The sequence below is a fragment of the Gasterosteus aculeatus genome, chromosome 18 (assembly GCF_964276395.1).
Source record: "Gasterosteus aculeatus chromosome 18, fGasAcu3.hap1.1, whole genome shotgun sequence".
Taxonomy (NCBI): domain Eukaryota; kingdom Metazoa; phylum Chordata; class Actinopteri; order Perciformes; family Gasterosteidae; genus Gasterosteus; species Gasterosteus aculeatus.
This window is the reverse complement of record NC_135706.1, coordinates 9,826,144-9,841,114: the sequence shown is the minus strand read 5'-3', so window position 1 is coordinate 9,841,114 and position 14,971 is coordinate 9,826,144. Positions and strand designations below refer to the sequence as shown.

Genomic DNA, 14,971 nt, shown 5'->3' with positions numbered 1-14,971 from the left:
GATACTGAAAGTCATATTTATGGTTTTAACATTACATTTGTTAGAATGGATTATGCGATGTGGGAAAAGTATTAGACTAGCCATCAGGATTGTCTGGCCTCTGGTGTTCACGAGAGGTTTTATATGCCTGTGTTGATTAGTAGGCTACAATTACAAAAATTACACTGCGCTGTGACAATCACAGGGACGTTATCAAGTACAGATGACTGGCATTTGATGTCCAACTTTATTAGAAAACAAGAAAAAGACACATCAGAGACAACAACTATAACACAATAAGACAAAATAATAAATATCAATACAAGAGCTGCCAAATAAATCTAAATTTAAAAAAAAATGGGTAAACACAACGCAACAGAATCAAATTATTGGCCAAATGCAGAGCTTTGAAACAGCATTTTTAGACCTTCAGGTTGGGGGTTAAAATGATCAGAAAATATAACAGAAATATTAACTGAAAAGAAGCAAAGTGTTAAAACACTGGATAAAATTATTCAGCAGATACTTGGTTATTAAACTGTACTTGTACAACACCATTAATAACATCATACGTATCCTCAATCACGTGGAAACTAAAGTTTCATTGTGTTTCATACCTCTCTTCAGAGCGACTAAACACGCAGCCTGTATACTCAAGCATACTGCAAATATGGCTCCCATTTACATTTTAATTCACCTACTGGTAAATGCTTCCACGTGAGGCTTTACCCCCGGAGGGAAAGCTACTTTCTCCATCGCCAACTGGTATTATGTGTACTAGCCAAACAACACGAGCAGTATAGACAGCATCCACCCTTCTTTATGATGTCTCACACTAATGTTTGGAGTAAACCCCCCCCCCCCCCCCCCCACCCCCGCTCCCCTTCATGCCTTGTTTTCCTGTGGTAACGTAGAGCATTTACATTTCATGAGCTCGCTAACCTTTATTTCCTTTTTCTTGTCGTCCATCAGCATTGACTTGCGGCTCGGCTGTTTTTTTAAAGGACACAATCGTTTTCATGCCGGCCGGTGGCTGGATCGCGCTCTCTCTCTCTCTCTCTCTGCTGCAGATGAATATTTACATGGCAGTTAACAGGTGGCGAGTAGTTTAATGGCGGTAATTGCTCCATGGCACGTGTAGCCGTAGAGGAGGCATAATAAGAGTTGTGTTGCTCGGGGCCCACTTCTGTGATGATGCTTCCCAGGGGATGGCACACATGTGCGTCTGTGTTTGCACCATGTGTTACACATTCAAAGGTAATTTATTAGCTTTTCAGCCTGTGTACCGTCGAAAAACAGCATTGTACACTGTAATATGATGTTATAATATCAGTTTTGTCTTTACATTGCTTTTTAAATGACTTGTTCTTCTTATTGTGGTTGGAGCTTTTAAAAGCGTTCAAGCATTTGCATTTATTTCTATCATTTCCCATAATGCACTTTTGATCTTGTTAGATCCTATGTGTAAGGAATTCAGTTTACACATAACCAGTAATTCTATAATTCTAAAGACATATAATGAAAATCAAGACAGACCGTTTCCAACATTTCAGAAGATGAAAGACTTTTGTAGCTCTGCCGTTTTCCGCCGGCTTCATTTTTTTTTCTCAGCCCAGTGAAGGGAGATTAGGTTTTATTGTCTATCTGACAGCCATGCAAATGTTAAAGCACTGGAATGTTCCACAAACCCGAGCAGATGGATACGACAAGCCCCGACCTTTCTCTCTCAAGGAACATGACATCACCACATATGGCCGCAGTGATTGATCTGCCATTAGGGAGCGATGACCTGCCCGGCGGAGAGAATTGGTCGGGGATGCGCGCACACAGCAGAGGCCGAATGTCGGCATCGCGCCTTTCCATCTCCAAATGTTGCTCTACTCAGAGAAGACACTATCGTCAACACGCTTTTGAGAAGCAAAATGAATAACGGCATGGCACGCCACGCAATTCACAAGCTACAAAGGCGGTGAACCGTAAGGTCAAAATACACAGAGAAGGTAAATTAAATGAGAACAGCGGTGAAGAATATAACATGCAGAGGCTGTACTGTACAGATGGATGATAATGATGATAGATTGTCACAATTAAGCAGCAGTAACACGTTTCTATGCAAATATACAACCTGCTGAAGTGATTTATCTACATTCAGAAAGTCAAAACAAAGCAACTTAAGCACAAACGATGCAAACCCTGAATCCGAGAGAGAGAGAGAGAGAGAGAGAGAGAGAGAGATGATGATGATGTTGGGGAGAAAGCGATAGGATAGATATGCAGTTCCAGACACAGAACAGAAGCTGGGAGCTTGTCTTCTCCTGCTGTGCGTCTGGCAGATTGCTATGGAGCCTGTCATTGCGGCCAGCAGGGTGTCCAGCCACTACACGGCATTCAGCGGGGGGGGGGGGGAGGGGGGGCGAATAAATCACTGGAACACACACGGCCCAGCTTACATTGTGTCTGACTAAAACCACGACTACCCACTTCTCAAGCCTGTACTTTGCACGACTGCACACCCAACCCCGTCCTCCTGACCGGTAGAGTTGCAGCGTTCATTCAACTGATCAAACGCAAAAAGCGAAGAGACTGAAGGTTTTTGCGTAGAGGCCAGAAGTGATTGCCAAAGACACCACATTTATTGTCAGTGTAGACAGTGGAAGGAGAACATGTTCCTTCAGCAACAGATGCACACCGAACCCGCTCGTGCACGTTCAAGGTCGACCCCGTCATGTTGCTCAACTGGGCTGGATTTGGGGTGTAATTTGGGGTCCAAAAGGCAAAACTCAGGGGCCCCATTGGATCCCAACCATGAAACATTTTTCAACTATTAACCTTCAACATCTAGCAGAGCAAAATATGCAGCCACAGGTCTTGAACTCAAGATTGATATTGACTGATGTCGGGAGGTTTTCCAAGCCATGTTTTCTCGCTTTCTGCATTTGTCAGCTGATTGTAGGTTAAGATTGCCAATCAGAACTTTAATCCTTACCTTAATGAAAGTACATGTTTTATTTTTGCATTGTTGCCTGGGTCTAAATTCACTTGTACAGTGTTGTTTGTTTTTAGAGTCTGTGCTCATTTGACAAACACATGTCATTTAATTTCCACATCAAGCCAAATCGTTTGAGTCTGCCCACAGCCATTTCATCACATTTCAAATTGTTAAAATAACAAGTGTTTTTGTTTTATAAAAGAATGTGGTGAATGTTGGGCTTACCTCATATAAAAGGATGACATTTCAATTATTTGAGGTTACATCATCTACTATCAAACCATGTATTGGTAGTTGTAAAAAGAAATAGCTATATCCAAAATATTTGTCTTTTGGCAGAGCATTTTACTTCCAAAAGATACACCTGTGAAACAGCTTTGTTATTAATCAGATTAAGCAACATGAATATTCATGAGAATATTAGAGAGAATTAATGGAGTTGAATGTTTAGACGGATAACATTTTGAATGCATCTAAAACTATTACCTCCCAATCAGGGCTTCCCACATTTATATATTTTTATTTATTTATATGTATTCCGATGTGTAAATAACCCCATGCAAGGATTATTGTTTTGAGTTGATTGTTTAATGTGTGAATGCGAATTTGATAGTAAGGCTACAGATCTTGTTACAGATGATGTGCACTTTCACATTAAAGAAAATGTAATTAGTACGCAAGGATCACCGATTAGCACTACCAAGTTGCTCCCGCGGCCAACAGCACATGCGTGGTGACCCATGAGTCAGAAAACAGATGGCTCTTTTTTTTTTTTTTCAATGGCAGGTGATCTACAGGCGCTACCTTGGCGATGGACCGGGGCGATCACCATCAACCTATTGGGCATCCCAGCTCCACATGATGTCACTCATCATGGCTGGACATAAATCTGACTTCATGCATCAAAGCATTTCTTCAGAGTCCTGTTGCTGCTGCTGCTGCAGACACAGTGGCCATGGCTTTCTATGAACTACAGTTTGGACAACCTTAAAGCACTGGTTGCGGCTGTGCAGTTTTTCTAACCTCGTACAATTGGCCATAAAATGATAGACTTTGCTCCTGGAAAGAGTGGCTCATTGCTTTAGATTGAGGAATGCCATGTACTTACGTGAGACACCAACACAGGCCTCCGTAGTTAATCATCCAATCTCTCAGGCTGCAGCCATGAATCAGTTCGCGGGATAGAAGTCATGGTAAACAACGAGATTCTTTGCCAGCAGTTTATTTAAAACCTTTATTTATCCACCGAACTGCAAATCACTTTCTGCAGTTTCATACTAATCATTAAGGTTATACCCATGCTGGTATTTGGGTTTTTCTTGTTTGCCATCTTGGCCACAGACAAATGACAAGACGGAGATAGAATCCAAAGGTTCACATGAAGCCTTTTCTGGAAGCAAACCAAACATACAACACGTTTGTTATTTACATCTGTTTACGTCCGTTATCTTGTTTCAATAATGCATCTGAGAGGATTTTCTTTACAGTTTTCCAAGATCACTCTCTGATCAACATTGTCACATTGTTGAGCATTGAGTGCAACATAAGAATGAAGTGATCACCTGTGGAGAAAAACAATAGGATTAAGCGATGGAGGAACAGAGACTCTAGTGGTCATTTAACGTGACCGGTCATGAACACTTTATGGTGAATGAGTTCTGTGGTGCAATTACCGAGCAGGTCTCGGTGTGACTCGCCACAGACAGGCTTTGTTGGTGCAATAATGGGTGACATGAGGGAAACATGAGTGTTTACGGGTAAAAAGTGAGGGTTTTCCATCTGCATATTGAAGACGGGTGGGTTCCTGAGTGGAACGGCTCGATGGTGACACTAATAATTGCTCATTGCTGTCTCGTTTTTTCTTAGGCGTAGCGACTGCTGAGATGCTGTGACTGCTGTCACCTCTTTCTGTCTCTTGTCCCTTGTCTCTCCTCACGCTGTCTTTCTCCTTTTCCATAACTTCAGGGAGTGGCAGCATTTTCACAACATTAAAGTGTTGATACAGGGAGTTGCGTACCAATCACTTCAACCCTGATTTAAGAAGTGTGAGTAATTTGATTAATCTCGAAAACATTCGCGCTCCGTTTCTAAGGATAATTATTATATTTCACCATCTAAATACATTTCAGTGTTGCTTTGTATATTTATCCCACCCACGTTCCACTATAGTTATTGAAACTGGTTTTGCCTCTGCTTATTTGAATATCTCTTTTTTTAAATTTTACTCAAGGGAAAAAGCACAATATTTTCTCAATTTGTCAAGGACTCATTTGCGTATGTTTACTCCATTTTTTGCTAAACCTCCTGCTCTGGTTCCAGATGGAGCGCTGCCAGCCAAGAAAGGTGTTGGTTACAAACCCAGCTGTGTAAATTGTTAATTTTGAATTGGTAAACAAAAACCTGAGTCGTCCGCTGAGGCAAATATGATAGTTGTTTGCGGATTATGGAGATCTGGTTGGCAACTCGTCAGAGGCTGTGAGTAAATGGAAAGAAAGCTCAGCTCAAACAAATGAAGCTTAAGCGAAAATGTGGTCAGGAAGACTATCTCTGCAATCGTGTTCATTCATCATGCCTCGGCCGCTCCCCCTGTGGCTACTCTATCAGCTGATTGTGTGCGGTCACATTAAATTAACTAACCAGATTCTGCACAGTTTCCTTAAGCCAATCACATCGTTGCTGACAAACTGTAAAAATAGTTCTGCTCTCTTCTGCTGCTGTCAGTTGTGATTTCAGCTTGTTTCCAATGTGACTCTCCTCCACCCTGGACACCTCCAGTCAGCAGTCAAAGCTCAGCAACTTCCTTCACCACCACCAGTGGCTGGGCTCCGGTACGGGGTGGGGGGAAGGGCTGTTGTAGGAAATTGTTCAATTTAATATATTTTGTAAGGTCCAAAATAAGAAATGCCTGAGAGGGCTTTACACTCTGTTCACATTGGACGTCCTCTGTACTGGAACCATCTCATCAGCACAGAAGTGGAGAGACTCCTCCCAGAGGACAGCCAGGGCGCAATTGATGTCATGTGTACTGAATGAACAGCTTAAAGGAATTAACAATACGTCCAATTTATATGACAGATATTATTAATAGTAGTAATAAGGATTGAAAAAGTGCTACCAATAATATAGTAGATTTACAATAAAAGTAGTAATGGTGTCACCAGTAGTAATGTGACAACTACTAAAAACCACAGCAGCAGAGGATGGTCAGGCAGGACCACTGCAGGATCAACCACTGCCCATAATATTGATGTTAGCAGCAGGTGCTAGCAGGGCCATGGCAGGAGGCCGGACCCGGGTTCAGACACAACCATGATCCATAGAAAGCTGTGAGGATCCAAAGCACAAAGGCTGAATTAGAGATGTGCACTAATGGGAACATGAATTTGCATGGAAGAAGCTGATTACCTCTAATGTTAGAATGTGCTCGGAAATTAAACCTAGCACACATAGTTTTGACAAGTTAGGTGTCTGACAAAGGATCCGATTTGGACTCACCAGTAAATATCACATACATAGCATGTCCTTATCCAAAAGAAACATGTTCCATCTGCTGGTGGTGGTTCACATGTTGTATTTGGATTTTTTAAACTGTACAGAAACAAACAAAAAGACAAAAACAAAAACAGCTTCCTTCCGTCAACCAGGACAGACTTTTGGATTTGCTTATCATGAACGGCGTAACGCTGGCTGAATAGCAGGAGATGGTAACTTCTCAATGAAATCAACCTGCTCAAAACAATGCAATATCATTTTTAAATACCACCGGGAACATTTAATCAACACAAAAAGCAACAGTCTGCTATTGGCTGTGCAATGCAAATTTAGTCATTTTAAGCATGACTGACATGTTCCAATTCAGCGTCTGCTGACCTTTAAAGTGGTTGTTGTCAACGGCTGCTCTTAGAGAATGATTGTCTATCTAATACTTTTCAAGAATTACTATAATTCTCTTCAGTGGTGAGACAATCTAATCTCTCCACCATTGGGGCCTCATGTCCCGGCAAATATTTGGATCAAAGCCTGCCAGGGACTCCTCATTATGGTGTCCCTTGATCGCCTTTTCTATGACAAAAAGTGAAATGCCCCCTAAGAGTGTGTGAACTGCCCACTCTGGGAAAAATAGAAAAGAGAAACTTTTATGCAAGGACGATGAAAGTAGATTTGCTCGCCACTCTCGTCATTGACCCGCAGCCGCTGTTGCTGTCTGTGTGAGGCAATGGTCTTCAAGGATGGGTGGTCCGTCTGGGGCTGAAATCGGACGTGTGTGTAGGGGTGTGTGAGCTCCCTTTATGTTAAGGGAGAGGGGCCTTTGTTCTCTTAACCAGGGAGGTGGGACCGACAGATTAAGCCTTTAGAAGTGCAACCGACCACCATGAGGGCACGCCACAAGGGAGAATTTGTTTGCATGTTGGTGTGAATGTGTGTTCAAGTCTTTGTGAGTGTTGTATATGGTTCTGCATGCGCTCACGGTATGCAGTAAGTGCGTAAGTAGTAACAACAGAAAAATAAAAAAGGGGAGAATACAGAGAAACTGAACAAAATCAAAATCGGGGAAAAGTCAGAGTGCGCATTTGTACCAATTTGCATGCGAATTAGCATGAGTTAGTGAGAATCTGATGCAGGTCAACAGGTCAATAGTTCTTATCCATCTGTCCCTCTGATGACATGCCTCCCAGGTCAGTTTGATTCCTCTGTGAGGGAGCTAATCTCACCCCAGTGCTCACTGAGCCTCTACAGCATCCTCTGATCTGCTCCTTCAAACCCCTCTGCTCTCAACACACACAACAAAATAGGCCTAAGCTGAGGGGAGGAGGGAGACACACACACACACACACACACACACACACACACACTCGAACAGAACAATAGTTAAGTTACTATTTTTTTCCAAATGATTTACTTGGCAAATTTAAGACTTTGGAATTTGGAGCATCATCAGGGTTATGGGCATTGCAAAATTTGCCTCCACAATACTGTCCTGCTCAATGACGGAAACACCCCTGACTGTCAAATACATTCATTTTGTAGTCCCGGTTTCCTCAAGCTCCCGTTGTCCTGTCTGGTGCGTTCTGTCTTTTCACACTCCAAGAAGATTACAACATACGCTGAGAATTATTTTTACTGTTCGACCCACGTCTGTGGAGAGCAAAGCTTTAGGGAATAGGACAAGCGCGCCATCTGTGCAGTCTTCCATCAGTCCTCTGTCTCAGGAAAAACAGCGCAACCTCCTCCTCCTGCTCCTCCTCCTCCTCCAGTTCTTGTCCCCCCTCTCTCGTTCTTCAGATTTCTTCCTTCCCAGTGTTCCTCCGTCTGTCATGGCGGCTGTCTGAACAAACAAACACACAAGGGTCCACGGCGAGCCAGACGGCGTGATGTGGGATTGTTTGCTTTGGCTGCTCCGGTGCGAGAGAAAGTTTTCTTAAGGGGCACACTGAGGTCTGCAGCTCCACAGAGAGACCACAAAACAAATATTTACCCTCCTGCCTCCAGCGCCCAAGCCTTTTACCATCTTCCCTGGACGTAGAACAAGGGAATGGATCCACTTTGGATTTTTGAATAAAGGAAGAGATGTGGTCAACGGGTAGAGAGAGGCAAAGCTGTCAATGTCTTGATCTTTATTTCTTTTCTAGATCATCACTTGGTGCTACAGGTAATCCTGCATTCGACTTAAAGGACCTTGCCATCACACACATGACTCCTTGATTCTGAAACAGAATAAAACAACAGGGCTGTAATAACCCCTTTCACTCAGTAATTCCTCTAAATACTTTGCCAGTCCGGCCATGCTCTTACTCTCCTACTTGCGATCTCTACTATTTCCTTTCCTTCCTGCTATAATCAGGCTGAAATCAACAGATATTACTCTCCCTCCAATGCAGCCATTACGCTCAGCCTCCATCTGAATGTAATGTGTTTCTTCTGGCGCTCCCCTGCCTGTAAATATGCACATGTTTGACTGCAGGGTCAGCGAGGAAGACAGAAATGCCTACTTCCTGGAGATGGAGATGTTTGCAGCAGGAGGGCTCCACCAATCATGTGCCAGCACAGATACATTCTCCGATGCACGTTGTCACACATCAGAGATGAACAATAAAGCGTGGAGGTGAGGCAGAAGCTGGCAAAGTAATGCTGTTGCGTCTCCAAACAATATGCTTTTTTTTTTTAGTTTTATTTGAGTGAATCAATACAAAATATTGCAATGTTTCATATTAATAAGAGTCACTGAAATACTTTGGTAATGTTTAACAACATGGAGCATGTGAGGCTGAGAATAATAGCAAGATTAGCCAAAGAGCTACATCGCCCTCTTGTGTTATGAAGTGGAACAACTTTTATCATTTTTTAGACTAGCGGAAAGAAAAACCCTGTAAAAAGCCCACTTATGTCTTTAATAAAGGACACGCCCATTGGTTTCCGTATATATATATATATATATATATATATATATATATATAAATTCACCAAAGATTCACCAAAAGTCATGCCTCGACTGAAAGAGCTGATAGTGGAATCATGTTGGTGTACCAAATGTACAGTATACCTTAACATGAATAAATTCCACTGCATATGCAACGTCTATTTCAGCGATCTTAAACAGAATCACACATGATTCTTTTTTCGGTGTCTTTGGTGGCTGTCAGAAAATACTGTGCTGTTTAAAGTCTGACACTGACTTCTGTTACAGTGATGGAGTTATGTGGACCAGGGACGACAATCAAACTTTCTATAGCAAATGTTTATATTACTTACTAACTAACTAGAGGTCCATTAACAGCATATATATTGTGATGGCCCACATGGCTAGGTACAGCCAGGCGAGGAGTACCTTGCAAGCAAGAGGCGTGCTAGTGGATGGGCGGTACTACCCCAGGTGTTGCTGAGTTTCCCTCCCAGGTGTTGGTGATCACACAGACAATCAGGAGCCTGTTTTAAGCCTCCACCAGAAGACACAGAGGAGGAGAGACGGCTTGAACGACAGGAGAGCGAGAACCAGAGGCGGTGACTATGGAAGAGAACTAATCTGTCAAACGATCTCTCTCTTGCCCCAGGAGAATTCCGGCGGAGCCCCATGATGCCCTTGGCCATCCCGGTGAACAGTTTTTTAAGTTACAGTCCCCCCCACCCCCCCTTTCCCCCTCGGGTGATCACAAATAAACTTTGGTAACGTTCACCACAACAAGGCTGGGCGCCCACAAATATATATATATATATATATATATATATATATATATATATATATCAATGTTGCATATACATTAGTGCTGTCAAAATGATTAAAATATTTAATCACGATTAATCTACATTATAGTTAAATCAAAATTAATCACAACTAATCGCAAACTTTTGGCTATTTTAAATGTCCCTTTATTCATTTTTATTATCAACAAGGGAAAGTGCATTGGCTTGCTCTATGCAAATGTTTTATTTTATTGAAAAACAACATTGCCAAACAGGGCAGTACAAAATTAAATTTCAAATTTCAGGGAAAGGGTTAGGGTTTTGTATGTAAATGATTTGCCTAAAAAAAAACATTTACCTGTTGATGAAAATGAATTTAATATATGATCATATGTTGGTATGCTGTCGTGCTGGTAGGAGTTTTTACTACAAGATGAATGAGGGGTGCTGGATTTCTTTTTGTCTTTTCTACATGTTTTATGAGTGACATTTGTAGGACTGTCCCTCAAACAGGATCAAGTAGCTGGGTCACAATATGTAAAGGAGAACATAACAAAAAAAAAAATGCTGTTAAAATGGGTTTGCGTTAACATCATTAAAAACATGTTTAACTGACAGCACTTATATTAGTGCTGTATATATATATATATATATATATATATATATTGTTCAAATATAATAAAGCAACATTTTTTCAAGCAATGGCAATGGTAACTGTATTTTACCACAAGGTGTCAGTTTAGTTTTACGAAGACATTCAAGTGATTGTCTTAAGCCTTTAGAATGAATACAGAGCTTTATATGCAGTGTAAATTATGATGCTAATCATAAACAAAAACAAACCCCACTTGACTTTTAAAATCTTTCTCTTTATTCACATACATGGTCAATAACACCCACATGTCCATATAACAGGCCGTCAAATTGTACAGTCTTGAAAGTAAATTCATTTTATCATCATCATAATCTGTTACTGAAGTTAAATCATCCATGCTGAACATATACAGCCTACTTATCTTTAGATGTACTCACTGCGTATTATAATCCACTGTATGGTAAATCTGTCGGATTGTCTTTCCGCTCCAGTTTTGTTGTCCTTTTCCACGGTTGTTATTTGTATTGCTGCACAGGAACGTTGAGAGAGATGCAAAAAAAGGAGTTAAATTCCTTGTATATGAAGTAAATTGTTATTGTTATAAATGAACATGGTTGTACAGATGTATTCACGATAGCCATCATTTAACAAGCAATCTCTTTAGTTCATGGAATTGTAATCAGTATTGGCACTTCTCAAGAAGTGATTATAATAACAATCTATCAACCAACAAACTGGTGTACAAATATTAAAAAGAATCACTATTATGTGTTATGGTATAAGCACAACAGACAGGCAGATTATGTTTGCACTGACATGATTCATAATGCAGAAATATTAAGTTGAAGCAGAAATAATAAGGTGAAAAGCTCATAATGGATTCAAATGTAAGTCCCTGCTGTGGGACGTCCTGCATCTTCACTGAGCTCTATGTGATGGGACAGAAATGTCTTCCAAATAACGTTTGCAATACCATTTCTTTTTTCCACTTGCTTGATTCCCAGAGGACAGATTCACTTCTGGGTGACTCTCCAGCTTCATTTGCCTCGCAGGGATTCTGCGACTTGTTCGAGGACACATAGGCAGAGATGTGAACTGATGATGGGGGACTGTTGTGCGGTTTGCTTTGCCACCCTGCTCTCCAGTACTATAGCATAACATATAGATAATCCCAGGAGGCATCACACCTCATGCAAGTGTACATTTTAGACGCATTTTAGCCATAGAAGTATTCCAATCGTTTATTTAAGTAGAAGTCATGAGGATATTCTCAACCCCAAGTAAAAGTCATGCATTCAAAATGTCTCTGAAATCATCTAACACAATATACTAAACATTGAGGGTGGGTAAGTTTAGTAAAGCTGTGTCGCTTCTTGCTGTAGTATCTTCTGGTCCGGTGCCGAGCTTCTTCCTTTTAGTCTTCTACGATTGAAGATCAAAAAATTGATCTATTCTCATCATAGGATAATTAAAGCCTTTTTTTCTCTTGTCCAGAACATCAAATCTCCTTTTGAACTTTTGAACGGACTCAGTCAGCAGTTGACCTGAAGCATTAGTCATTCAATCTCTTAATCGGGCTGTTTTTTTAATTATGCGCTGGTTAACCCCAACAACCGTTAGCTTTGGTGATGGTTTGCAGCGAGGCAGGCGAGTTGGGATCATCACTGAACATAGACACATCTTTTTGCGGTATGTATTGAACCTTTTAAAGGTTTATCACACAAACATTCTTCTCTCCGTTCCTTTTGCGCCCCTTTGAACATTTGTCAGGATACAAGAAGCATGATGGTGTAGGATGCGACAACTTTTGAAGAGGTTCACAGAACGTTCTCCAAATTGAAAAAGGGCTGTTTTCAGTAACAGCTTTTAGTGTAAATTGTTCTACTGTTACTTGCCAACCTCTTTGTGATTCACACAAATAAAACAATACCAATAAGCAATCAACAAGATATTGATGGAAGAACATTTTGTGCAAACCAAGCAAGTGCCAGACAAAGGTCATTGCATTTAAAATCACACATTATCAAAATCCGTCTCTCTTAAGGGCTCTGCCTTTTTTTCATTACCACTGATAATTAAAGCCATTCCACATTTTCATCTCCTTACGTCTACTTTACATAATTACCCACAGGCCACATTCTACTTTGGACAGCTGGATACTGAAGACAAAGCTCCTTTCAAAGGATATAATGTGTACACAATGAAAATGGACTCCTCTAACCAGTATAGGGGCACATATGGACATTAATTATGCTTCTTGAGTTTTAGATGTTACTGAATAATTTTCTAAGCATTTGGCTTTAAGTTCAAGACATGACTTTGGAATATATACATACAGTGGTTGAAAGAGAAGAAACTTTTTTTATTATATAAGATAATGTGTGAATATAATAAACATAATCGTTAATATACACTACATTTCCAATACATTTCACGTATTTGAGGTAATTGTTTCACCCATATTCAAAACAGAACCAACATGTTCGTGCAGATGTATTTGGTTTTTCTTTGCCCAGGTGTTGATTTGATTTAGTTTGTAAGACATACGGCAATGAAAGTATACATTTAAAGCGTCTACAATCAATATTTCAATATTTTAAAATTAATTAACAGATCCTTTTTATGTGAAAAACACTCAACTTTGCACTTCCCCACATGTTACACAAGTTAACATCATTTAATATTTTAACAGCCTCAAAATTGTGTTGAAAGAAAACAGCTTTGCATTTATTTAGTTCCAAACTATTATCTTTTCCTATAAACAATGCCTTCGATGTCCAATCCAAAGAGTTTTGGGTTTTCGAAGGGACAACATCAACACTGTCATATAGGTGTCAGAGTAAGAGGCTTGTGTCCCGGCAGTGAAAGGTCAGATTTGGTGTTGTAACTCTGTTCACTTTGCTTTATTTCAAGTTTACTCTACTGTTATTACGTATTATGTTAAAGGCCCGCCAAGCTATGAGTGTTACCTTGACCTATATCACTTCACAACAACTTCCTGTACTAATAGGTTCCATATGAACATGTCTTCTTTATATTATGAGATGAACGCACTCAAAGATAGATGATCCACAAAGCGAGTCTGTATTTGAGATGCTCCTAAATAATGGTGTCGTCATAGAGCTCCATCCGTATGAAGTGATGGTCAACAGAGAGTCTGCACTCACATCTTTCACCTCGGGAGGATGGAGACGCCAAGGTTCTCCATGGAGACGGGGAAAGAGACAGAGAGAGACAGACACAGAGACAGAGAGAGACTATGTATGTTTGGGACATTGGAAATGATAATTGAGTCTACACCATGTTGTCATTTGTACTTTGGTATCCAGTCCAAAGCACAATTTAGTGTAAAATATTACACCGTCCCCTTCAGATGACAAAATATAATGCTGATGAATGAATAGACGGAGACCATCCCGAGCTGCTATTGAACAGAGGCAGGTAGCTATTCTTCTCAAAGGGCAATTCATTCATTAGTTTTTACCAAAGCACTGCAGAGGGCGGATAATGCAGCAGGGCAAGAACGTCTTGTGCGAGTTTCTAAAAGAAACTGGGAATCTAGATTTGCACCCGATTCATCTCTTTATAATTAGAGATGGCGGGTGTTGGAATTCAAACAAAAAAAGCACACTTAGTGGTAGAGATGACAACATGTGACGATCTATCAAATTTGCGATGGCAAATTGTGGCAGGGAAAAAAACTTTAGCAATACAATATTATTTTATTAAAAAAAACACATGTACATGTCGCATAGTTCTGGTTGTACGAATGGGTGGTGTGAGCGCCCGACCTCGCGGGGTCGTCCCAGGGGAGAAGCGAGGCTGACGAAAAGCAGGGTTACGGTAGAATTAAGGTTTATTATCAAATAATGCAAAGGGGAGAGGGGGAAAAAGGGTGAGAAAAGGAAAACTCAAAAGTTCTTCACCGGGGTGGTCAGGGACATCGGGGCTTCGCCAGATTCCTTCTGGTGCAGAAGAGAGAGAATATATTTAGTCAGACTCCTTTTGCTGCGCAACATCCCTGGGTCTCACTCTCCTTGCGTTCCGATTGTCCCGCTCGCTTCCTCCTTCGTGTCTCCTGGGAGGAAGGTTTAAAACAGGCTCCTGATTGCCTGCGTGATTACCGAAACCTGGGAGGGGAACCTGGGGTAGCACCGCCCTTCCACTACCATGCCTCTTGGTGGCCCTCTCCTGGCTGTTTCTCGCCACGTGGGGCCCTGCTCACCGGC

At 41.1% G+C, this 14,971-nt stretch overlaps 1 long non-coding RNA gene across 1 annotated transcript; it reads left to right on the top strand.

Moving 5' to 3' along the window:
• The first annotated feature begins 8,226 nt into the window (after window positions 1-8,226).
• Window positions 8,227-10,136, top strand: LOC144389426 (uncharacterized). The gene is made up of 3 exons (XR_013453464.1): window positions 8,227-8,618; window positions 8,931-9,071; window positions 9,774-10,136. It is a non-coding gene; the product is annotated as an uncharacterized LOC144389426 (long non-coding RNA).
• The last annotated feature ends 4,835 nt before the right edge of the window (window positions 10,137-14,971 follow it).